Genomic DNA, 26,413 nt, shown 5'->3' with positions numbered 1-26,413 from the left:
GAGCCCCAAATCCTCTTAATATCTCACAATGTTAGCATAACCTTCTCAAGACTAAGTATTGGTTTTTTTGGAACCTCAAATGGGATGTAGGCTCAGGCTCTATTCCATAGATTGGCTTAGATCTACTCTCAGGTATGTCAGGCTCTCATCTACTAACTCATGCTCTCGTTAATTTTCTCCATGATAAGGGCATTTTTGTGATTAAAGACATGGCATACATTTTGAATTCCACTTGCAAAATCCTCATTTGTAGTTGTTGTCCATGATGCTTTCAAATTCCTCATGCACTTATGAAACTTAACAAAAATTGATTAATTCCCCATTTTCTTAACTTTTAACAATGAATTTTAGGTGTAAAAGTCTCAATAATTAAAGATGAAAAGGAAGAATATTGCAAACTCAATCATATGTGATAACTTTGTGCAACATCCCAACCTTGTACAACACCACCGTTGATATAGATGATTTTTTTAAACTTAAATGTATATTCATTCAAATAACATACTAAAACAAAAGATGCATGTAAAGTAGTCTCTATCGACTAAGCTTGAATATAAATGTATGTTCATATAGACAAAGACTAATAACAAATACATTATGGAAAATAAAATATAACCTAGTTTTAATATTAATATCAATTATTACTTAAATATACGCCATTTTATACAACAAATACCAATGCTACTATAGTTCCAGGTATTTAATGCATAAGCTACACAACAACACAACAAAGCACTATTTTTGTTGGAAAAAAGTTCAATAAATTAAAATATATAGCATAAAACAAGCAAAAAATTTGTCCTTATTTCTAGCATTGCATGTCTTTAGAACTAAAAACAGGGCATGGGGTTTGCACCTTTGACTCTACCTCATGGATTGATCAAGTTTATTCCAATATATTATTGAATAAAAAACCACTCTAAACCTAATAAAATTTTGATATTGCTTTAAAGTCTATGTCAAGGTAATCTAAAAACCTAAAACAATCACTACTAGCATATAGATCAAGTTCAAAAAAGTTTACTGTGTGTAAATTGCAAGCACAGACAATGGTAGGAATATGGAAGAATGCAAAACTACTATGCAATATTTAGTTTTAAGCTTTCGGTAATAAGCCAATGGTTTGCTTGCACTAGCTAAGATACTAAGTTACAATCCTCCGCCTTCAATAATTCCCTCCATTTTGACTTTGTTACCCCAATTTTCGCTATCTCCTTGCGTTTAGGTGCTCTTTGTTGCTCACCACCCTCATCGCCCTTAGGTGACATAGTGCAGAGCTTGATGGCCTGCTTCAAACCCTTGAGTCCGGTATTAGGATGGCACATGAAGTAGTCTTCAAACCAATTTCGGCACGCGAAATAATTGGCATCGACCATCCAAAGTTTATGGTCGAAACCTGAGGACTGGACTCCCGAAAACTGCCAATCGCTGTCTTTTCTGTTTTATCATTAATTTCGTTCTCCATAACCCCAAACTCTATTTGCATTTCACCAATAGAATTCTGGCTATCTAGAAAATTCGAAACACCGGGGTCTGCACGCAAAGCAATTTCCAACCCTCGTTCGCTTAAAGGCAAAGATCATTCAGACACTGTGGCCTGAACCCTTGCACTGGACTCCCTAAAAACAATAGTTTTCCTCCTCATTCTGAGATCCTCATCATTAATTTCAACCTCCATACAGAGTTTCGCTAATTCTCCACAATTTGAATTCAAAATCCCAATTTTTTTTGGGGTTTTAATCTCAAGCTTCAGCTCTCTTTTCTTCTTCTTACCACCCTCATTATAGTCATGTAACACAACTTGAGACTTCCAGCTTCCTACCCCTCTTCTTACCCTGGTCTCCAGTGCTCCCAATAGCCCTGAACACCATTGGCTGGTTGGGGCACTGCAACTGTTTAGGATACCAGAGGTCACCCGAATCCTTATCAGTGTCTGATGCCCTTATTTGCCCTGGTCAGTTTCGAAATAAAAATTAGCAATCTGACCAACCAACACCTCTAACGAATTTGTAGACTTCTCTTCACCCATTTTCACAAGGTCGCTTAAATCGAAAGGCTACTTTTGTTATAAGATCTGTGCTATGATTGTCGGGTTCAAGCTCAAAGGAAAAATATTTTAACTTCAAAAATGCTAAATCAAAGCTCATTATAAATACTTCAAAAATGAAAAAGTGCCATTATGACATTTCCCTTTTATGAGGAGATGCCACCATTGTTTCTATTTTGAAAGGGTGATGCTTTTTTATTTTAAACATAGTTAGTTGAGAACTAAAAATAACAATGATATATGGTTTAATTTAGATAAATAAAATATAAAACAGCCAACATTTTTTATTTTAAGCATGGTCCATTAACCATTAAAAAACTAAAAAAAAAAAAAATTAAGATAAATTTCTATAAATAAAATATTTAATAAATTAATATATAAACAAATTTAGTTTTTTCGATTTGAAAAACAAAATAAATTATAGTTTTTCCTTATCTATGAAAACAAATTAAATTATAGTTTTTTCTTATCTATGAAAATTTAGATATAACTTTGTTATTAAAGATTTTGAATTATATATAAATTTAGTTTAAATTTTAAATTATATATAAATTTAGTTTATTATTTTAAGTGTTTATCATCATATAGGCTTAATAGTGTCTATCATCAATATAAGTTCTGGGGATCCTACATTGTGCCACTTGGCTTGGTCTTCGGGTGTTCACTGTTTTCTTCAGAGATTCCAAGTCTGTAATTGACTGGGAAAACATGAGAGCTTCCAAGTTCCCTCTTCTCCCCTTCTCTTGAGCCTTGGAAATCTGGAATTAGAGCCCTAGTCTCTGAATTCCACAACTTAGCTATTTCTCACGCCTACTGATCACAAAATGGTGAAGCAAAGTGATTATCTAAGGCAGGCTGCTCTTCAGCGACTGATTGGATCTCCTTCCAGTGTTTTGACAACGACAACGACATCCTACAGGAGGAAGGACAAATTTAGATTTAAGATCTGAACTTTCCTGGTTGAAGCTCTCTGTTTCCTAGCTGCTAGACGGATTTGATTGTTGGAAGTTTCTCTTCACATTTGTTTGCAAGGTCCCCTGTATCATCATTTTTCCACCTTTCTCTCGATCGCTGGAGGTTTTGAGATCCAATTTCTAGTTTTGTATACAACAAGAAATTACTAATCTCTGCTTCTGCTTCAAATGTCGACCTCCTTTATCTATGGGGGCGTAGTGGATAATGTCGTGAGAAAATTGTTAGATCAATTATGGAGTGAAGGCATTGAAGATAATGTTCTTACCGAGTAAAAAATGCATAAGGGGATGGAGGTAGAAACCCAAGTCCGTGTAGAATGCAGATGGGAAGAACGTGAATGTGAGTAGGGTTTTTCTTTTGGAATGCAAAGAATGAGCTCGTGAGGGTTTCTATAGAACTTGAGAGTGCCAAGCAAAGTAACAGGTACAGAAATGGCAGAGAATAATGCAGATGTAGAGAAACGAGAGTGGGGGTGTTAGGACTGTTCAGAGCGGCAGTTCTGAAACGCTCAGAGAGGCAGATCTGATGACTCATGAGTTTCTTAGCAAGACCAACTTTGATATCAGTATTGGACTGCAGAGAAGTGAAAAATAAGTGTGTGTTGCATCATCATAAAAAATGATAGACATGTAAATGCAGGTTAATTCCCATTAAATTCACATTTAAAAGTCTCTTGCATTTTCAATAATAATTTATCTTCTCATCATAACCTAGTGTCTGATACTATAAAATTTATAATTTTTTTTATAAAAACCCTAATATATATTATATCTAATATTATAAATTTATATAAATTTAATTGCAAAAAAATAGGAGTGTAGATTTATTTTAAGTCTGGATTTACCAACAGCAGAGAGTGATCAAATCTCCTTTCATTTTAAAAGAGATTTTCATATCAAGAGATTTGACCTTTCTCAGAGTTTTATAGATCAAATGTGGAGTAAGATGGATCTAGGGTTTTATTATTAATTATAATTATAATTATTAATTTATATTTTATTTTATTTTTATCTTTAGTTTTATGTAATTTAATTAAGTCAAAATGCTTTCGCTGAGAATGATGATTATATTTTTTTTGTTTTATTTTATTTATTTTAATTTTAATTTTATTTTGATAGAATCAAAATGTTTACACACTACAACATCTCTACATATTAGACATGGCCTCTCTAGGATATTATTTTTAACCTTTTATTATTTTTTAATTGATGCCACATGTAAATGTTTACAAACATTTACACCATTACAACATGTCTCCATAACTTTTTTCTTTTAGATTTAACTTAAAAGATGTTATAAAATAAAATTAAATAAAATATTTTGATTTTGAAATGATTTATGGTTTTTGTATCAGTGGTATTGATAAGCCATGGTATTCTAACAAAGCCTATTTACAAGTTAATAATATCCATAGTTAAGAACCTTGTATTTTATTAAAAAAATTAAGTTTTAATTTAAAAATTGTTATAAAATTAAATTAAATTAAAATAATATATATATATTGAAATGAGTTATGGTTTTTGGGTATGTGGTATTGATAAGTCATGGTTTTGTAAGAAAGATAATTTAGAAGTTAATAATATCCATGGTAAAATGAGGGTGCAATTTTCATGATACTTATTAATTAAATTTAAATAAATTTATTATTTTAATTTACATAGTAAAATAATAAAATGGATGTTAATTTATATCTGCCATTTATATGGTATATATTTTAATATCATGATATGTTTCTTTACCAAAATAAAGATGCCACATTTTTCTATATTTGTTAGAATAATGCATCGATCAATCTGGTTAGCCGATGGTTTCATTATGGTCATCAAGATTTATGATGAATCCCCTAGCAGGTTGGCCTCATTCAGTTTCCAGAGACAATAGAGGATATCCAGAAAACATACAAGATGTTGTTCAAAATTATTCCCCTCTAGACTTTACGGGAAGGCATCATCCCGAAGATTGGTTGGTCATACCAGAATATTTTCAGCGGAAGATAAGCGGGCCCGAATTTGATTGTATGGATAATAATGAAAGTGGATTCCAATCAGATCGACATCAGGCGAGCCAGTACCAGCATCAAGCGAGCGGTGATCAGATATGGGAAATCAAGATAAGCTTTGGAGTACAATTATTACCACCGGATCAGCATCCACGGCAAGAGCTAACCAGCCTGCCATAGGGCATTAAATGCCCGTATGTCAGGCTGGTCATAGTATGGATGTCGAATGGGTCATAAGCCATGCATCGTTATTCCGGCGAATGCATACCACCGTTTCCGGGAACGCGGGCCCCACGATCGACGCGCTGGCACCGGGACCCAGCCTCAAACAGCCCCCTCGTCTCGCGCCCAAACACCATTTTCATTTTCGAAATGTGCATTCCCGGTTCGAACCTCCTCTGCGTATCCTCTGCTCCCGTCTGCGCCTGCTCTGCGCATCCTCTGCAACCGTGATCGCGTTCCCAAACATCCTCTGCGACCGTGGGACCCTCCTCCACGCTGGTTAGCTCTCGCCCTCTGCGCATCCTCTGCAACGATCTGCGCAACCTCTGCACCCACCTCGCAGGCAATCCCGGGCGCGAGGTAAAAATACCCCCATGCTCTCACAATTTGAATGGTTTCTAAATCAATTTGCTAACACAATTTTTCTCTATCTTCAAGTAACAACTAATTATGATAATCATATTCATTGGGAGTTCAATATAATGCAGGTTGCATATATGATTCTGATGATTGAAGAGCAATGTTCATTATTTCATTTCAAAGGATATGTGAGGAGATGTAGTTCCACAGGCCATAAAAAACGACCAACATTCGTTTAAAGTGGAAAAACAAAATATATAGCAGCATATTGTACTACAAAATAAAGGAGATGTGAGGAGATAGAGTTCCATAGGCCAATAAAAAAGGACCAGCATTTGTTTCAAGTGTAAAAACAAAATATACAACAGTACATCCAGCTATAAAATAGTTAGTAATACTGAAAGGAATGTCGCAAGATGTTGATCTCAAATACCACCTAGAATTAAGTGCAATAATCAAAGTTGTATTGTGATGACTATGGATTCAAAAAATGCTATATCATTTTTTCCTTGAACAGATTGAGGACAATGTGCAGGGGCAATACCATGAGAAAGGGAAAAGGATAGCATTGGCCAGAAACCAGTTTGAGTTATAGAAAACGGTTTAACTTGGACTTCTAGAATATTTGACTAGTGTGAGGGTGTCAAAATAGAAGAAACCAAAAGTAACTGTAAATTATATGCTCTTTTCTCTTGGACACAGTTGTCTGCAGTTATATGAGTTTTCTCTCTTGAACTGCTATTTCTTTCACACAGCCTACATGACCAACAAGTTATCACAATAATATAAAGTGTTGCATTGTAAATATATGCACTTTATCACAGTTGTGTGTATAGTTATGTGAGTTTTCTTTCTTGTCCTACTATTTCTTTCACAATCTACATCATCAACGACTTATCACAATAATGGAAAAGGGTCCACTCCCTCTGCCAGAGACAGCCATACCCCAAAATGTAGCAAGCAGAGTATTTAGATGGAATCAAGAAATGTCCTATATTTGAATGAATCAACATTCAAATCGATATCACGCATGGGATGTAGAACAGTTGGTGATAGAGTATACCTTTAAGGCACTCCTTGTGTGAAGGTTTCAAAACCCCGTGTATATAATGTGGTTCTAGATATTTAACAGGCTTATTATAAATTTCCCAAGAGTGCATCATATATTTCCAGATTGAGGTTCTTAATTTGAGGTTCTTAAATATCCTTTGAAATGAAATAATGAACATTGAGCCAAAACACGGTATAATGCTGAAACCAATTTGGAACAACCACAAGCATTGGAACTAAGGAGATTTGAAACTAACCATTAACTTTTGTAGACTTAAACCCCATAAGCAAATTTATAAAAACAGCACAACACTTCTCTTTATTTTCTTACTATAAAATCCATATAAATCGTTGACTTGCAAAATGCCTACTTGGTCTATAATCTGTTGAAGATAACCCAAACTACATAACAATCCTCTATATTCTAAGAATAAGATCCATGTAAAACGTTTACTGCAAAATGCCCACATGGTCTACAATATTTGGAAGATGTTAAATGGACCAAAATGGCACAAAAATTTCCACACCTTTAACAGATAAACAAAACAACGATTTAAACACTCCCACGGATTTCCCCAAAATTTTCTCACAAGATATTGTCCAGAAATTCATGGTATGGACAAAATTTTGGGGTCATTAGACAACACCCAAAAGTTTTGAATAGAAAAATCTACGAACATCTAGGGTGGACAGCAGCAAAGTCAAACAATTTATGTTTTGTACTGCAGATTCTGCGAACATCCAAAATGGACAGCAACCAAGCTAAACAATTTATGATTTGGATTGCAGATTCTGCTAGCACACATGATTTGACTTCATAGATTGGAAACTTTTAGCACACATGATTTGACTTCCTGGATATTGCCTCTTGTTGATGGTGATCTGGATAAGCATAGGAGTGTTCTCTCTATTTGGAACCCTCCACCCAATGCAATCCCTCTTTCAAGATGTGAGCAATAGCTCTGGAAAACACTAACAGTGAACTGCAATTGGAATCGCTAGATATAGCAATGTTTTTGAAAATGGATATAGCAATGTTTTTGAAAATGTAACAGGAAAAACCATTTTCTAGGGTTTCTTTAGTCAATCTTACTAAAAGATGATATTTTGAAGTCCTTAGAATCCTTGATAGCATGATAAGGTTTGTCTTAAATGATTCATTTCTTCTTGTCATGCTACATCCTCATTTTCATGAACATGCATGCATTATTAACTCTTTATGCCCAAAGTCTTATCACTGATATTTGATTTTCTGTTATTTTTCAAGGATGTGCATTCAAACTTGAGGTAGCATAAAAATAATCAATTTCAATCAGGATAATTTGTCATATTAAAGTATTCTAACATGAATCTATTTTGTTGTTGTCACTATGCAATGCTTCTAAGCTCACGGAATGGTGGAAAAGTGGACACTGTGCATTGAAGTATCATGTCGCCCAAATCCGGGTCGAGCATCTTTAAAATTTGTCCTTCACAATGGGGCAAAAAATCATGTGATTTATAGAATATGGGAAGTGCAGGGAAAGACAACCAATAACGAAGCATACTACATTACACTTGTTGTAGGGTTAAAAGAGGCAAAACACAATGGGGTGAATAACATAACAGTGCTGACAAACTTAGATTTAATCTGTAATCACATGGAAGGCATCTACAATGTTCGCGCAGACAATTTGAAGCCCCTCTACAGAGAGGAAAAAATCTGGAGTGCTCGATTTAATTCTTTTTCGATAAAGCACCTTGCGGAGATCCATAAAATCTCTACTGATCTAATGGTTGGAGCAATCTCAAGTGTAGATGCAGGTGCCAGAGATGATTCAGGATCATCGTTCATTCCACTGGCAAACATTGATCAGCATCAATATAGGTCTCGACTATGTGTATACACCATGGTTGTCATTTTTCTTGGGATTCTCATACCGTGGTTCTTTCAGTAAAGAACTCGTTAATGTACTTTTTTTTGGTTTTGTAATATCATTCACCTTAGATGTCCAATCATGTTATAACTGAATTCATGTGTCCAATTATGTACATTATATTTGAGGTGAACTAATTATTCTTAACCTACTAGTGGTTCAACGAATATTATTGTAGCTCCGTTTGAATTTAATTTTAATTTCAAGTTTCAGATGCTACCTCTTTAATAGTGTTGATTTCCACCTGGATGGATGCCATGGGAATAAATGAAAGTAACAAAATAAGGTTATTTACATCTAGTTTGTTGGTTTTCACAACATTTAAGAAGTATAAGTCATTTCTGATGCAAACCCTAGCTATATCCATATCTATATGATGACAAGTCGAAAATAGTTGATGCGTGATCTAATGTGAGATGAAGAATTTCATACCATGAAACCCTCCTAGGAACATTGATGCATAATAATGACAAACTCTAACCTAGTATGAAGTTAATTTTCTTAGGTACATGGTTTGCCCTAGAATGATGCAATGTACGCATATATCAATGAAGCCCTACATGCCCATGATGCCTTTGAAGATGCCATAATCTTAATAAATAAAGTTAATAAATAAAGAACACAAGTGAAGAAACGCTCATCTTTCAAAATTGCCTAAAAGATTAAAAATATGGAGTCCGTAAACTTTGTCAAAATCATAATGATAAATTCTGCTTCAAAAAGCTTAATCCCCCATTTTCTTGACATTTGTTTTTCTTGACATGTCCCTTGTTCGTCACACCCACACTAATCTTCCAACTAGGACACCTTTCTTACAAGCACAAGAAATGCTCTAGAGTCTAGTGTCCCATGTTTCCAGCACCGGAACCAAAAACTAAGGCTTTGGAATTTGCAAGAATGACACCAACAATAACAACTAGAAATTTAAAGCGTAATGCCCCATAATATTGGCCATCTCGTTACCACAGGTCTAACTCAGCTAATGGCCATAGCTCATCATCTAATCAAGAACACTCACTATTGACTTTACACCAGAATCAACGGTGATGTGCGACCATAAAAAGCATGCCATAAACCATAACAGGGAAGTACATCATCACCATCCATATTCATCAAAGTGTAACAAAGAAAGATGTAACAAAATACCATGCTTATTAACATATACACAGCAACTACAAGAATCCTGATGGAACAGAGTAGGTTATCAAACATTTAGAACAATGCTCCATTCAATATCCACACAATATGGCAAGAACCCTTCAATAGCATGCCAAAACTAAACAATGTTACCACTTGTAACAACCCAAAACTAGCAACAACCCTAAACTGTTCAGAGCTCAAGTACTTGTACACCACTACCTGCTCAATGGCAATTTAGGTAACCTTTACAACATTCTGTTACCCTGATGTACATGCATCTTTCACATCCAAACTAGTAAGTAAAGCAGAGTCGTTTCCAAAGAAACGTTACAATGAGTTCGAAGCTCTCTTAAAACTTCCAAGTTTAAAATGAATATCACTTTACATTTGACCAAGTCAAATAATATATCTAAAATGGGGATTAATAACTCCCCAACCAAGTCAAATAATATATCTAAAAGGAGGATTACTCGTTGTACCATATAATTCATCTTTAGATCCCGTGTAATGCATAAAGAGGTGGAATACTATGTTATGGAGCCCATGTACTATTATCACAAGCATCACTTTCACTTATATCAAGGTGTCAAGGTTATTTCTATATTATATGTTAATTAGAGTCTAGCAGTGAGCAGCTTGATTAATTCATATATCCTGAAGCCTTATGAATAATTGTATAGCTATGCTTTTATAGAGATGTAAAATTGGTTGTGTGAATGGCCTAGAGATGGCCTGTGCTCATGGTTTTTTGGAGCCAAGGCTAGTTTACATATGACATCACTATGTTTTCACAATCATAACAGATTATATCAGTTCATTTACTAAATGAACTAAATTATGGTGCATCCAGAAACCAGATTAGTGTGGTATTAGAAATTTTATTCATTAGATTTTAAATCCAAAATGTTTCAGTGTAATGCCTTCTGGACCTATTTTCACAATCATAACAGATTAAATCAGTTCATTTACTAAATGAATTAAATTATGGTGCACCCAGAGACCAGATTAGTATGATATTACAGCTTTTGTTCATTAGATTTAAATCCAGTGTAATGCCTTTAGGACCCTCTTTGGTATATGGGTTGTTATCTATGTAATGTCCATAATAATTGCAACTTTTACAATAATACTGTCTTTCCTCCTCCTCACTGATTGAAGAACAAGGATCCATTAAGCTGCCAATATCCTCCATAGACAAGATAACCGCTTAGCCGTATGGCTAGTTACACAGATCAAACTTTACAAAAAAAACTCGTTGAAAAACCATGGTGCTTTACAGGCCTTATCTTCCCAAGCATATACTAAAAGAATACAATTTTGTATAAATATAGTGAAATATGCTACAAATTACAATGACATTTGAAAAACTCCATCACTAACTCTGCTTTCCAAAGCAATGGGTGTCTCACTTGGAGGAGGCTCACAACTCAAATAGCCATGGAACTGCTATTATAGCTCTGTTCTGAAGAATAGATAACTCTTGATACATAATTTAGCCGAAAAGGTATAACAATAACCAGATCGTTCTGCAGGAAAGTGATATAAGGTTAGACTAAACATCTGAAAAGAAACCTAATATATTCTTAGTGTGAACAGGACTTTATTAGTTATGACTTCCACCTGTTGCACCTTGTCACCATCCTATACGAACCAGCTGACTCCCTGATCAGAGAATATGTGAGATGGCTTTCCAAACAAACTTGGAAAGGTTGATTTTATTCACTTTCATGGACATCAAAAGACAACTATAACTGCAAGGAGATGATGATTCTGCCATAAAAAATTAATAATCAGCTCAAGATTGCAGTCGATTGCCACGCAAACTGCTAGGTGATGCCTGGCGATTAAGTTCCTGGAAACATGAAGCACAAAAAAATTTAGAGAACTGATATTGTAGCATGTACTCTTTGCTTGAGTTTAAGTGTTGTTTGAGAATTCTAGGGGGCAGCTGCAAACTTTCAAAATTTTGAGTGCATTCTTTAACTCAAAAATTCAAGAACAGAAAAAGCCCAAAGCAGAAAAATATCAAGGTCAAATGTCACAATTTGGAACGAGCTTGATTAGCATACCTCTAAAAAACGCAGGTGTCCAGGTTGTGTACAGGTTGACTTCACAATGGTTTCCCACAGTAAGCCAGTCTCTTCTGCTCTCACAAAATTCAATATCTTTCCAGCATAGCTCTTGAAATTAAATCCCTGCTGTCTCTAATACTATACAATGAGACCCTGTCTGTTTAATAGAGCAGCTGATCATTTCATGCCAACATCACTATGCAAGCAATCCTCAGAGGTGTTATGGCCAAGCATGAATAAATTTCTATTTTATAGGACTTATGGATATTTATCTCTTGGTTCTGAGAGAAGAGAAGCTAGTCCTTCAACAAATGCTTCAAGAAACTTTTGTTTCTTTAGGCTTGATGGCAGACACTTGCTTAGTAGTAAGCCATGTCTTTGATTGAAAAGATCACCCTCTATATTTGGAATAGTTTGTTAGGATGTAGTTGACCTTTTAAGGTTCTCACTTCAATTGGCCTTGAATGCATTGTTCAAAGTGATGCCTAATATATTTTAAAAAAATGATTATATAGAGACTATTATATTAGTTGTTTTTATATTCCCTGTAGGCTATATTTACATATAAATGGTATGCGTTGTTCTTGGTTTCAATGTCAATTATGCCTACATACATCTTGGATGTTGGGGGAAATAAATTGTGCCAACTTCCAAGAAAGCATTTTCTTATCAATTTAAATAAGCGATGATGTCTCCAAATAAAATGATTTGGCAACAATAGTCGACATTGCATTCAAGAGGCTTCACTTGACATTCAATAACACATGAATCTTGGGCTCCGTTGGAAGGATCCTTGACCTAAACATGAACAAAGTTAACATTGTCGTAGTTGTGGACATGAAAGAGGTCACCCTTGGTGTCAAACACACAACAAGGGTAATAGTAGTAACCAAGACTAGAGGATCCATTCAATACACTTCAAACTTAGCAGCCCTTTCATCACAAATATCATATGTCTTTCATGTGATCATCCTAACTCCAACTGATAATGATTTCTAAATGAAAACCAAATATAAGTAATATAAGTTTACACATGATCACATGAAAATGATGATAATATTCACATTGTGGTAGTCAAAATATATGCACATTGTGGTCCTCTAACAAAAGTCTTGGTGACTTATAAAGATGTAAATATGAAGAAGATTAATTGTTTTTTAGTTTATTTATATATGTATCAAACAAATACCTATTAGATTGGTGCATCATATCATTTCAATCAACAATACATTGGATCTCATGCCAGGTAGGCTAGGCTAGGTTTTGTAATAAAAGCAAACATATTCAAAGTGGGCACAGACATTGCTACATATGAAGAGAAATCACCTCTATTAAAAAATGACACACAAATAAGTGAATGAGAGAGCACCTACGTTGTATAAAATATCATACTTGGACACTCACTTCTCTATTATTGGTAGAGCTTGTGAAGCATATACAAGAGAGTATTTGCAAGTGAAAAGAAGGGTACGAATTGGAATCCAAACACAAATTAAAATTAGGTGACTCTTTGTTAGAAAATGAGTGCCAGTTAAGCTATGGTTGAATAAGGGTGATTCAATGGTCATAGTGTACATGTCATCTCATGTAAAAAATTAAAAATTTAATAATCAGCTCAAGATTGCAGTCGATTGCCAAGCAAACTGCTGGGTGATTCCCGGTGATTAAGTTCCTGGAAACATGAAGCACAAAAAAATTTAGAGAACGGATATTGTAGCATGTACTCGTTGCTTGAGTTTAAGTGTTGTTTGAGAATTCTAGGGGGCAGCTGCAAACTTTCAAAATTTTGAGTGCATTCTTTAACTCAAAAATTCAAGAACAGAAAAAGCCCAAAGCAGAAAAATATCAAGGTCAAATGTCACAATTTGGAACGAGCTTGATTAGCATACCTTTGAAAAACGCAGGTGTCCAGGTTGTGTACAGGTTGACTTCACAATGGTTTCCCACAGTAAGCCAGTCTCTTCTGCTCTCACAAAATTCAATATCTTTCCAGATAGCTCTTGAAATTAAATCCCTGATGTCTCTAACACTATACAATGAGACCCTGTCTGTTTAATAGAGCAGCTGATCATTTCATGCCAACATCACTATTCAAGCAATCCTCAGAGGTGTTTTGTTGCAACTATAAAACCAACCAGACCTACTAAAGAATAGCCCAAAAGTCATATCATGAGGAAGCAAAGCAATAAAACCCCAAAATGAAACACTTTGAATACACTGACCAAAAGAAATGACAAAACCATAGCAAGAAACAGGTAATGGCAATTGTTTGATTCCTCCCCTGAAAGGAAGGCTACGAAGTATTTTAGTTGCAATAACAAACATGAAATCATAAATCATCTTTCAAAGCAGCACTATCCAATCCTAGCATGGCTCAAACAATTTGCAAGGCGAGATCAGTTTAAACTGTCACTGAATTTTGGGCAGTTGGGTTATTGGCCATAACACCATTAGGATCATCTAGGTTCTTTTCATTCCAATAAATATTTTGGCACAGCAACCCAACTGATCAGAAAACTTACTTGGCATAACTGAACCACCAACCCCTCCCCATGATGATGGCAATGCTCTTCAACAGAATTAAATTGCAGTCAGAGAACACGGTGTTCTAAGCTAACTTAGAAGTTAGAACCACCATTCCCTATTTGATCTAATCCAAAATCTCCACATACACTAACAGTTTACAGTTCCAAGGCCATCAAAAATGCAGGGAAACCGAGCAAAAAGGGCAACTGCAAATGGGTAGAAATGGAAATGTAAACAGTAAGTCAGCAAGCATGGATCCTTGGGCCTGTTATCTGTAACTCCCAATGTTTAAGCAAGCAATATCATTATGGAGGCCTGGGAAGTGATGAAAAATGGTCAAACTGAAAAAGAATTCAAAAGAAATATGGGGAAACTCACCTTGTGGTAACTGATAACGAGATGAACTGTGGTTTGAAGAGCATTTGGAAGGCTTGTGAGGCTGTTAAGATTTTTCTTTCCTAGAAGGATTAGTTTCTTAGATATGGCATGTCATTTCATGATCACCAGCTGTGGTGGTCCCCTCTTGTGAAGTTTGAGGGCAAGCTGTTGTTCGACTCTCCCTAGGTCTTAACTTTAAGGTTTTTCAAGAAAGGCATTTACAGTGAAATTTTCAGTTTTAACATTATGGTTTAGAATATAGATTCATGATTTAAAAGATACCTTTTTATTTCAGATCCAAAATTCTGGTCACGCAGTTTTTACACCAAAAGTAAGAAGCAATAAGATACTTTTTTCAGCCCCACTGAAATGTATTTTAGGCGTGTTTCAGCCGTGTTTTGGAGTTTTTGTACTGAAATGTGGCTGGTATGCAGGGGGTACATTTCCTGCAACATAGCTCTACAATAATTGTTTTTATCCTGCTAGGTCCATCCTTCCTTCATGAGTCATGACACATTGGACTTGAAAGACATAGCATTGAGTATGCATAGATGGGTTCCAACTCCACAATTTTCAATCATTTCCAGACACCAAAGGACTGACTTTGAGCATGTCAATAATTTTCACCAATTTTCATTGAAATTCATTTTGTATTGAAGCAACATGCCAAAATAACATCTACAATAATGAGCCAGCCTGATATATAAGAGTTTCAATTCTGCCTTTATGTACAATACACTATACTGTTATCCAAAAAGGATGTATCAAGCTTATAGTAGCAAAAAGGCAAATAACCTTTTCCTGGAGTTTGTTAGAGTTCAGCCAACATTTACACTGAGATTTTATATGCTTTGAGTTCAACAAAAAGATTTCAATAGCTCAATACGATAACCATACAAAATTGAAATTAGATAATGTTGTACATATCCAAAAACATTTTCAACCCATCATGCACACAACATGTTCTTGGATTAGGAGATCCCTTTATAGGGTTATGCCCATATTATATCCATGAATACTCATCAGCTCGAATATTTGTCATCTCGCCATTGATTGCTGGCACTTTGATTGTTCTCTTCACCCGCTATTTCCTGTATAGAGTGCAAGCGGCGATACAATCCGACTGGTTGTACAATAGGGGGCATCACCCTAGGGTGTGGAACCAAAATGTTATGGGTTGAAGTAGGCTGCCCAATGAATGAATTTGGTGCAATTGGTGGAAACAACCAGGGGGTTCAATGATCAAACGGGAGAGGTGGACGTGGTGAATCAAATGGAAAATGAATCAATGAACCCCCCATATTTGGATCCACATTATTCTCATGAAATAAACGAACTTGGCAACTTGAAGTATTATGAGATGTGGAATCTTCAGCTGTAACAAAAAAAAAAAAACACATTGTTATGCAATTGCATTGAAGGCAATGAAGATAATGATATTTTGAATTTCACATAAAATGATACATCAATTGATATTTCCATACCAGTATTTTGCAAAATAGAACCTTGTACCCTTCTAGATGTGTGGTCCAGATTGATTTCTTTTGTAGAAGAAATCTCCAATTGTTCATTCATGCTTCTTTTCCTTCCACGACACCATCCAACCTTTAGAAACTGTGGTCCATATTTTCTTGATTTCAACGCAGGAACACTTTGCCCCCCTTTTTTTGTTGGGCTCAAGAAACTATGTCGCCTCTTGGTAGTGACCTTGGATGGAGTTACAACATCAAATTTCTTATTATTGTACTCTTGGCTTACATTTTTTACCAATTGATTTAGTGCATATGCCTGCTCCAAAGTTGTGGGTGTTATTTGTAATAAACCCCTCAATCTCTTATGAGTTGATGACATCACAAGTTTAATTTCCTCATCGATTGTTAGGGCGCTATCTTGCCTTACAATGGTTGAATCAGTGGAAGGAGAAGCTGGAAGGTTCATTTCAATTTCTGGGCTCATTACAAACGATTCATTTAAATCAAGTAAATATCCAGGTCTTTCTGTAATAGACCTACAGACATTAGGCAATTCATTTCCCCTTGAAACATTGCTAGTCACTACCATCTCAACTTTTAGAATATGCTTACAAATATTGCCATTTAGGGCCCATTTGCAATTACAAAAGTTTAGGTTCAGCCCTTTATAGATGACATGATACCATGTATCACGAGTTGCCGTAGTTTGGCTACGAACCAAATACTCACTTTCCTTGTTTCCATCAGCCATACAATCTTCATCTGGGATATTCTTTGCTTTGCACTTACTTAAATTTATTTGTTGCTCAATTTTTGAAGCTCGGACAAAACCAGCATTTTTTAGACGTTGCATGTGAATGTAATACAACTCAACCTTTTTTAATAATAGGTGCAACAGCCAATCCACCCTTCTATGGGACGCATTATTCTTCTCACAGAGGTACCTTTGCTTTAGATACCGGTGATAAGATTCGATAGCATTATTAGTATCCTGGTTGGAATGTGGGAAGTCCCTATATGCTTTTGCCCACATATCTGGAAAAAAAACATATATTAGATGCGAAGAAACAATAGAAAATGGTCAATTACAAAATAAACTGATAAAATGCAACTTTAAGAAACTTACATAATTTGTTGTTGTTTAACCAGTTGGTTGCAAAATAATCCAAAAACACAGTTTCTTCTTTGAATTCATCAAAGAAACTTTGAATTTCATGTTGCACAGATGCATCATCTTCACACGAATGCATGATTAATCCTAGAGCATGGAAGATACGGACTTTATTTTCCTTTCCCCTGACTTTGGTTCCAACATTTTTCAACCACGCTCTACGGACATGCCATACACACAATAATAGTGTACAGTTTGTGCAAGTCCTGAAATAATATAACATTATAAGAGAATATCCTTGAACATTATTGCTTTTTATCTCTTCTAAAAAGAAAAAACTGGTTCACCTTAATGCCTCGATTTCCGTTGCTGCATCATCTGTGATGACAGCTCGGACATGCCAATCTGGGTTTTCCTTTTTCCCATTTGCAAATAATTGTGACATCCATTTACAAATATCAGGAGTACCATTCCGTGATGATATTACCCATGCCACTGGAATCCCATTGTGATGATCATCAAAAGCCATTATGGTGTACAGTTGATACTGCATTACAATAAGAAAACAAGATTATAAGCATATAAGAGGACGACATTGAAATAAAGTTGAATAAATGAAGTTTTGGTAAATATGTTTACCCCATATTTGTTAGTGCTAAAAGTGGAGTCCATTGATAACATGTTGTTGTGTGAGTATTTCACCATCATTGAAAGCATCCACTTAGTTTGTATGCCTATAATGAAAGGGATGTTTTTAACAACATCTTGTTGTTGGTAGAAGAAAAAGCTCTCTGGGCACTCACTAACCCAACAATCCACACTCATTGGATCACTTTCATGCTTCACATACTCTAGCCTCTTGATATTATTGTACATGTTTGACACATCCTTTCTTGTCATGAAAGAATCTCGAGGTGCCCCTATGAACAACTCACCAGATCCATACCTTAAATCAAAGATAAATTTTTCCATATCATCGTAGCATTAAAACCATCACGAACCAAATCTTCAACAATAGTTCGTATATGCTCTGTTAAATGCGGCGCAAAATTGAATTTCTTGGGCATGTCATTTGCCTCATTTCCATGACAAACCACATTTTTGTCATCAATATTTCTGCATGATGTATATATTAGAACGACATCATTTGGTCTAAGAGCAAGTCGTCGCATAATAAAGTGACACTGACAACCAACTTTGATGCTGTGACGTGGAAGATGTTTTTTAGTTGTGGATCCAGGTTCAGCTACATTGCTGGATTGTACATGATTTGGACCATAGGCACACCAATATTTGTGATCAAGAATTTACCAAAAATTAAATAAAATATTTATGCATGTTTGACATAGTGAACTTAAAATCAAATTTATATATATATATATATAGAGAGAGAGACAGAGAGAGAGAGAGACTCACACAACATATTCTAGATATGTTGAAGAATTTTTCCTCTTGATATCCTTCACATCTTTAATTCGTCGAGTTTTAGCAACAAATTGAGTAGGTGCACTTTCCCTCATTTGCTCTCCACTTATAAAATCCTCAAGTCGACAATATGGAATAATTGCGACTTGGTCTCCTGCTACTTCTGTCCATGTCAAATCTTCCGCTGAAAACTCTATCATTCCTTCTGGGTCCTCAATCTACAACTCATTGATCAAGTCACACTTCTTCATTCTTCAAATCTCTATACAAATGAGGGAACACGAATATTGACTAAACATATGAGCAACAGTTCATACTATAAATATTGAACACCACTTGAAATGCAATTTTTTGTAGTGTGTACAATTTACACTCAAGACCCCACTGGATATAAACACATTTAGAGCATAATTCCCTATCTCCCCTTCAATATTTCCTACCCATGCACAAAACAGTATTATAGACTTTCAAATGCTTCATCTTGGTATAATCAATACATTTTTAAAAGAAACATAATAACATGCAAAATCTGTTGCAAAGAAAATCCAACAACTCCTTGATAAATATGGATCATGACATGGGTTTATATTCTGAAGACCCAACCCTATTACTGAAACCTCTGTCTATGTATCTCAATTTAAAATAGAACCCTCAATCTCTTGGCTCCAAGTCGTCTGCAAAGATTCCCCACCTCATTGTTCTTTATCCAAATCCCTGAAACAAGAACTTCTTGCACAAAAGCTACTTAGTAGATGTTGCACAAGCACTTTTCTGAGTTTTGAGTTTTACCAACATAACTGTTTGAACCCAATGAGTAGCTGGCTGCATTCGCTAAAGTCCTATGAAAATGGGAAATGTTTTTGTTCCCAAACCCATATCTGCTACCTTTTGAAGTGTATTGCTTATGAAGGTGTCAAAATAGCCCTAACTCCACATTATTAGTATGAAAAGTTATTGCTGCTATAAGATGATGTTATAATGTCTGATTTCACAGGGGCTTTGACTAATTGCCATTTATCCCGCAGTTCCTGCAGTTCCATACCAGAGGGAAAAACAATTGGCTCCTGCAACATCTCTAGTTGTGGACATAATGAAAGGTATCCCTACCTTGTGTTCAGAAATTATTGTTCGAAAATGCCATTTTAAAAAATTCTTCTAGGCAGACATGACAAGGTTGTCTAGACTGAAATATTACTGTAATGATGCATCATTTATTATATGTTGTCTTAGTAGAGATGATCAGAGCATCTCAGGAGTATTGAGAAGAAAACACTAGGATAAACATAGCCATGGGTATGAGTAGAAGAAATGCAGAGGTTGACTTACAGTTGCCTCCTGCATTTAGATTCTTCCCTACAGATGAAGAGCTGGTTGTGCATTACTTGTGCAAGAACGCAGCCTCTCAGATGATCCCTGTTCCTATAATAGCAGAAGTGGATCTCTACAAATATGATCCATGGCAACTTCCAGGTATACTTTTCATTTCTCCCCTCTAATCCTTGTACCCATATTTCTAAACAGATTATAGAAGGTGTGATCAGATGGATTTCAGGACTTAACGAAGAGCCTGTTCTTTTCTTTTTTCTATTTACAGAGAAGGCCCTATTTGGAGAGAAGGAATGGTATTTTTTCACTCCAGGGATAGGAAGTACCGGAATGGATCAAGGCCCAATAGGGCTGCTGGTTCTGGATACTGGAAAGCTACAGGTGCTGATAAGCCCATTACTGCTAAAGGTGGAAAGAAGCGAGTGGGCATCAAGAAGGCTCTTGTCTTCTATGCTGGGAAAGCACCCAAAGGCACAAAGACAAATTGGATCATGCAGGAATATTGTCTTGCTGATGTTAGCAGACCTGCAAGGAAGAAAGGCAGCTTAAGAGTAAGTTCTTTTGTCCTCTTTGTAAGGTCTTGAGTCGGTAGTTTTGGAAATACAGTTCACTGGGTCAATTTGGCTTCTGGTTGTTATGTTCCATGCTTTCCCCCTTTTGTTTCTTCCCCTGTTTGCTCATATGGGCATTAGCAATAAGGATATTGGTGCTGAATGCTTGATTCCTCAATTACAGATATTGGTTCTATATTGGATTGGAATAGAAATAAAAGACACGGGACTTAAATGATTGATTACTTAATTGAAGCTATTGTGAGTGGAATGTTTGGATTTGCATTTTTTATGGGAAGAATTATTGTATTTTTTTCTATCGGTTCTCTAAGGCCCAAAGGCTGGGAATTGTTTTTCCTTGTCTTGGATTTGGCCATTTGAAAATAGTTAGAGAATGAAATAAAAGTTAGGGACTGGATTCTATATTTTCTTGTCTGCTCTGTCATTTATTTTGTGTATACTAATTGAACATATTCTTCTTAATGTAGTTGGATGATTGCGTTCTCTATTTTACCATGCTCAGACTAGAGAATTTCTTGCAGGGACAGCCACAATCAACGTATAATTTCAGTATGGACGGTCTATGTGTTGATTTGTTCTTGATTTGGGTTATTTGTCATGCCACATGATTCTTAATCTGTATGAAGTCTTCTCTGATTCTTAATCTGTATGGAGGCTCAATCCCCACTCATTCAAATTTCAACGAGAATGGATTTTCCAAAATCGTTTCCAAGTAGTAACACTTTTCCACCTCTAATAATAACGCTTTAGCTTTTATCATGTCAAACAATTCTTTTGTAATTTATCTTATTAGGTTGAAGGCTTTCCTTTGGGTGAGTATATATCCCAAAAATGTTTACCACTCACTTAATACTTCATGTTTTCAAAAAACTATATTGAGCTTGGTCCAATTCAAAAGTCAAAAGTGGTGTTTATAATAGGTACCTATTGCTCAAATTGTGGCAGAACAAAGCATGTCGGGACTGTCTATTGGATTGTTTTGAAGTGAAGGCTAGTGGGAAGGAGAAAGGAGTGTTGAAGGTTGGTGGGTAAAGGTCTGTTTAATAGGCTGATTGGGTAGCGTGTGAATAAGCCCTAAGTTTCATGCAATTTGGGGAGAAAAATTGTGGATGTTTGGGTTGCTTCTTGATGCCTATGATCATCCTCTTTCTTGATGCCTATGATCTAATTGAGCTAGGTACCTTATTTACTGAATTAGTTCGAGCAATAGTATTTGGATGTGCAAGAAAGTAGTGCAAAAATTCATTATGCCTGGCTCTTGATATTGATTGCTCTGCTAGCGTAGGAAGTCCCAAAAGAATTTCAATTAGTATAGAATCTGTCATGACTCATAGAAGAAACTTTCTTCTAGAACCCATGGCCACCAATGATCCAAAAAGAAAATTGGGCAACATTATTATGTTTTATTTGTATGGTGACATGTTGCGGAGGACTATTAGAAAGACACTGAGCCTTACTACAAAAGTAGTGGCATAATTTAAAGGAATTGCAACATTCAAGGCCAATGCAAGTTGTATTTGGATTCATCCATGGAGGAGTGAGCATGAGAAATGGCTATGAATGAACTACATGTTGACTACCTAGGACATTTAGGACAAATGCAAAACAGCCTAGAAGGTTTCCGTTGACACAAAGCTGGATGTAAAAGAAATACTAAGCAGTCAAGAAGTAGAAGAGTCGCAACCAGACCAACTGGAGCATGAGGCTCAATCCCCACTCATTCCAAAGCAAGAGTAGGAAGGGGAACAACGAGTACATCGAGAAGAAGTACTACTTGGGAGAAAAAGAACATTAAAGAGTAGTGCAAGGAGCATGTCTACAACTCAAGCTAGAGAGAAGCAAAAGGTGACATGTTCTTTCCCAATTTAGATGTTATTATGATAAGAACATTTGAGTGAATCAATGATCATGTGGAAGAATCCACCAACGAAAAGTTAGACAAAGTTCATTATAAATTAAGTAAGTTGTGGAAGACACTGGAAGTGTAGTGACTTCCATCAAAACCAGTGGTACATACCACAATGAAAATCCAACTGTGACCACTCAAGATGATGTTGGTGCCTTAACCATGACTGGATAACAAGTGTATGTTAGCAATATCTACCAAGGCTATGGAGTTCCATAGTGAAGATATGTAGTAGTGCACAACAACTGTTGCATAGGTAAACCTGGTGCTTTCTCATTTAATTATGGAACACCAAAAATTACAATGGGCACAAATATTAGAGTAGACAACAAGGTGAAATGGTGCACAACACTAAAGCAAGTTTACAGGGAGGCGGTAGTTGGTCCTATTGATATTGTAGTATCGACTGAGGGGCTAGTAAGAAAATTTGGCGAGGCCATTTGGGGTTTAAAACCATAAGCGATAGAGTTCCTTACATAAAAAAATCCAACGACACCACTCAAGGAGAGAGAACAGAAAGACCGAGAGTAGCACAATAATGAACACAACTACAAATTGGTTAAATATCAGTATAGATGTCAGGATATGATGGAAGAAGGATCAAAATTATGGTTCGATTTATTGGAAACTCTAGGAGTAGTGGAGGTTCCAGAAAAGATGGAAAAGGGAGAAGAAAGTGTATGACTAATCATGTTGAGTATGGGTGGGATGAGTCCCACAAAATTAGACCACCTTATAGGAGAAAGCACAAATCAACAACCAAATTGATTGAATTTGGGAAGAGAAAAAGAAATGGGAAGACATACAGGGAGAGGCAATGAAAATGAATGACAATTGTAGGGAATTGCAGCAGGTAGTGCAAAAGGCAAGAAGCAATGACACCGGTGTAATCACAATGGATCTAAAATACATGTGCTAAATCCTTAAGTCATGTGTCCTTATTGCAGAGACATATCACAGTCCTCTTACAAGATGGGAATGTCATTACAGCTAGAAGCCATTGGTGTCGGGGTTCTGCTGGGATTTGGTATTTAATTGAATCAAATCGATGAGGCCGATTGGGTTCATCATTGTCGCGGGGTTTAATAAGTTCATTTCGATTGAGCATTCGTTTCTGACCATTAATGGGCTGTTCAGATTATTAGCAGAGTGGTTTTCTGTAAGATTTTTTTTATTCGGCAAAGGATCGCAGATTATCGATTTTGCATAATCGGAATGTGAGAGCATGGGGGTATTTTTACCTCGCGCCCGGGATTGCCTGCGAGGTGGGTGAAGATGTTGCGCAGACTGTTGCAGAGGATGCGCAGAGGGCGAGAGCTAACCAGCGCACAGGATGCGCCCACGGTCGCAGAGGATGTTTGGGAACGTGCAGACGGTTGCAGAGGATGCGCAGAGCAGGCGCAGATGGGAGCAGAGGATACGCAACGCTGGTTCGAACCGGGAATGCAGATTTCGAAAATGAAAATGGTATTTGGGTGCGAGGGGAGGTGGCTGTTTGAAGCTGGGTCCGATGCTAGCATGTCGATGGCGGGACCCGCGTTCCGGAAACGGTGGTATGCATTCGCCGAAATAACGATGCATGGAGGATGACCCCCTCGACATCCATTCGACATCCATACTATGACCATACATGCGTTTAAATTGCAATAAAACTAGAGGAAGCATGTATTTATACATACATTTAAATTGTTTGCAGACACACCCGTTACTTGAAATCTATTTTTACATATACCAATTAAGTGTTTGGATGTTTTATCAAGTAAGTTTCTTTGCCCTCTTTCTTTCCATTTGTTGTTGGGCCCAAGACCCTGTTGAGATTGCAACAAGATGATGGAGCTTAGTGAAAAGAGTTGTCTTCACTAAGTGGGCCCGTAGGCAAATTATGGCGCAAGTTCTATTTTTGATCACAGTGTGGATGATCACAGTGTGGGTGACCACAGTGTGAGTGATCACAATGTGGGTGACCAAAGTGTGGGTGACCAAAGTGTGGGTGATCAAAGTCTATTTTTAGACTGGCTGTCAAAAATAGAAAAGTCAAATATTATTGTTTCATAATAATATTTGGACTATAAACTTGATCTTATTCTCTTGGAGCACTTCAGTTTGAGCTACAGATGTGGCCCATGCAGCTGTCAGAAGGAAGTACGCTTTTCTTATGAGTCAGTTGAGTTGTTGCATGCATGACTTCAGTTAGAACTCAATCAGTTGAGTTTGGTGGAGTTGATTGTGGAGTTGATGGAGTTGTGTTCAGTTTGACTTGGTTAAACTAGTTATAGTTAGTCTAACTGCAAATAGACTAATGATGAGTTGTTAAACTAATTATTAACTCATAATACAACTATAGAATACATCAGTTAACTCAGTTGCATGTCAGTGCATGTTCAGTTCAGCAGGGACAGGTGTTAGAGAATCAGATTGCTATCAGTTGTGACTATAGTTGTGCATCAGATCTTGCACAATCAAGGGATTGAGTATGCCAATGAGTTTGCTCATGTATTTGCCCAGTTTGTAGCTTCTGCTCACGTCCAACAAAGTGTGAGTGATTCTTTGGAGGTGAAATACGAGTTTGGTAGACCATTCTCATTCAATTCTTGAGCAGGTATTGAGTAGTGGAGGCAGGCAAGCAGTGGAATAGATTTGGAGATCAGATCTTAGCTGTATTGTGTGTAACAGGTGGAGTTGGTACTGGATTGCTTGTGATAAGCATTGTACTTTGTAATGTTACATGGTCTCAATCATTAATATACAGATAGTGTGGGGTTTTTTAGCGAGATGCTTTCCCCAAGTTACATACTGTGTTAATGTGTGAATGCTCTTGATGTTTTATTGTTATTGATGCTGCTATATTGATGATCAACGTAGAGGAGCTTATGTATTGTGTATGTATTCTGCAATAGTACATGATCAGGATAATCTCTGTTGAATATGTGTTAAATTATTCAAAAATTTCTACATGGTATCAGAGCGAGCTAGATAATTGTAGAAAACGTTTCTACATGGTATCAGAGCTGCTTGATTTGTAGAAGAGATTTTTATAGGATATTAAGCGAGGATTGATCATCAGATCTACTATTCAGGAAGTGTTTACATTCTATTTCTTCAGGCAGAGTCTGTAATCGGGCCAGGCAGCCTCTGGATTCATCCTTCCTTTGGAAGGTGAGATATCTGGTGAATGCCCATACAGTCAATCTCTGTACGAGAAATATTGTGTTCTCACGAATCTTAGATCGGAAGCGGTTGAGTTGGTTGCTGGTGGAAATTCGAATTTGCAGCAGTGTTGTTGAAAATGTCTTTCAACGGATTGCAAATGTTATTCCAAAGCAAGAGCGACCTGGCGCTCAAGGATAAACTCAGAAACAATAAAGGTGAGAATGGATCTTCATCAAAGGTATCTGATGAAGAGAATTGCGCTTTGGCTGCCAAAGCAAAGAAGGGGAAGAACGAGAAAGCTTCTCATTCCGGTGTGAAAGGCAAGAAGCAGGACATGTCCAAGGTGAAGTGTTTTCACTGTCACCAGCACGGACACTATGCCACTAATTGTCCGCAGAAGAAGAAGAACAAGCAAGCTGCTGGATCTGCAGGGGGAGAGGCATTAGCTTCTCAGTTTGAGCTTGATTTTTCATTGATTGCATGCTTGGTTTCAAGTGTGATGAGATCAGTGTGGCTCTTGGACAGTGGTGCGTCTTTTCACATGACGGGAGATAGATATTTGTTCTCTGATCTGGAGGACAAAGATCTTGGAGTGCACATCGAGATGGGCGATGATGGTAGATACAGTGCGATCGGTATCGGTACCATTTCCTTTGAGAGGGAGTCTGGTAAACCCTTCGTATTGAAGGAAGTCATGCATGTTCCAGGATTGACGAAGAATCTCATCTCAGTGGCGATGTTAGAAGACAAGGGGTATGATGTTGTT

The 26,413-nt window shown here is 36.5% G+C and overlaps 1 pseudogene; it reads left to right on the top strand.

Moving 5' to 3' along the window:
• The first annotated feature begins 19,982 nt into the window (after positions 1–19,982).
• LOC149205537 (NAC domain-containing protein 68-like) lies at positions 19,983–20,808 on the top strand (annotated as a pseudogene).
• The last annotated feature ends 5,605 nt before the right edge of the window (positions 20,809–26,413 follow it).

Source organism: Pinus tabuliformis, chromosome 1_2 (genome assembly GCF_031772625.1).
Source record: "Pinus tabuliformis cultivar Carrire ecotype Pingquan chromosome 1_2, CPIR1, whole genome shotgun sequence".
In the NCBI taxonomy this organism is placed as follows: Eukaryota; Viridiplantae; Streptophyta; class Pinopsida; order Pinales; family Pinaceae; genus Pinus; species Pinus tabuliformis.
This window is presented reverse-complemented; position numbering and strand designations above follow the sequence as displayed.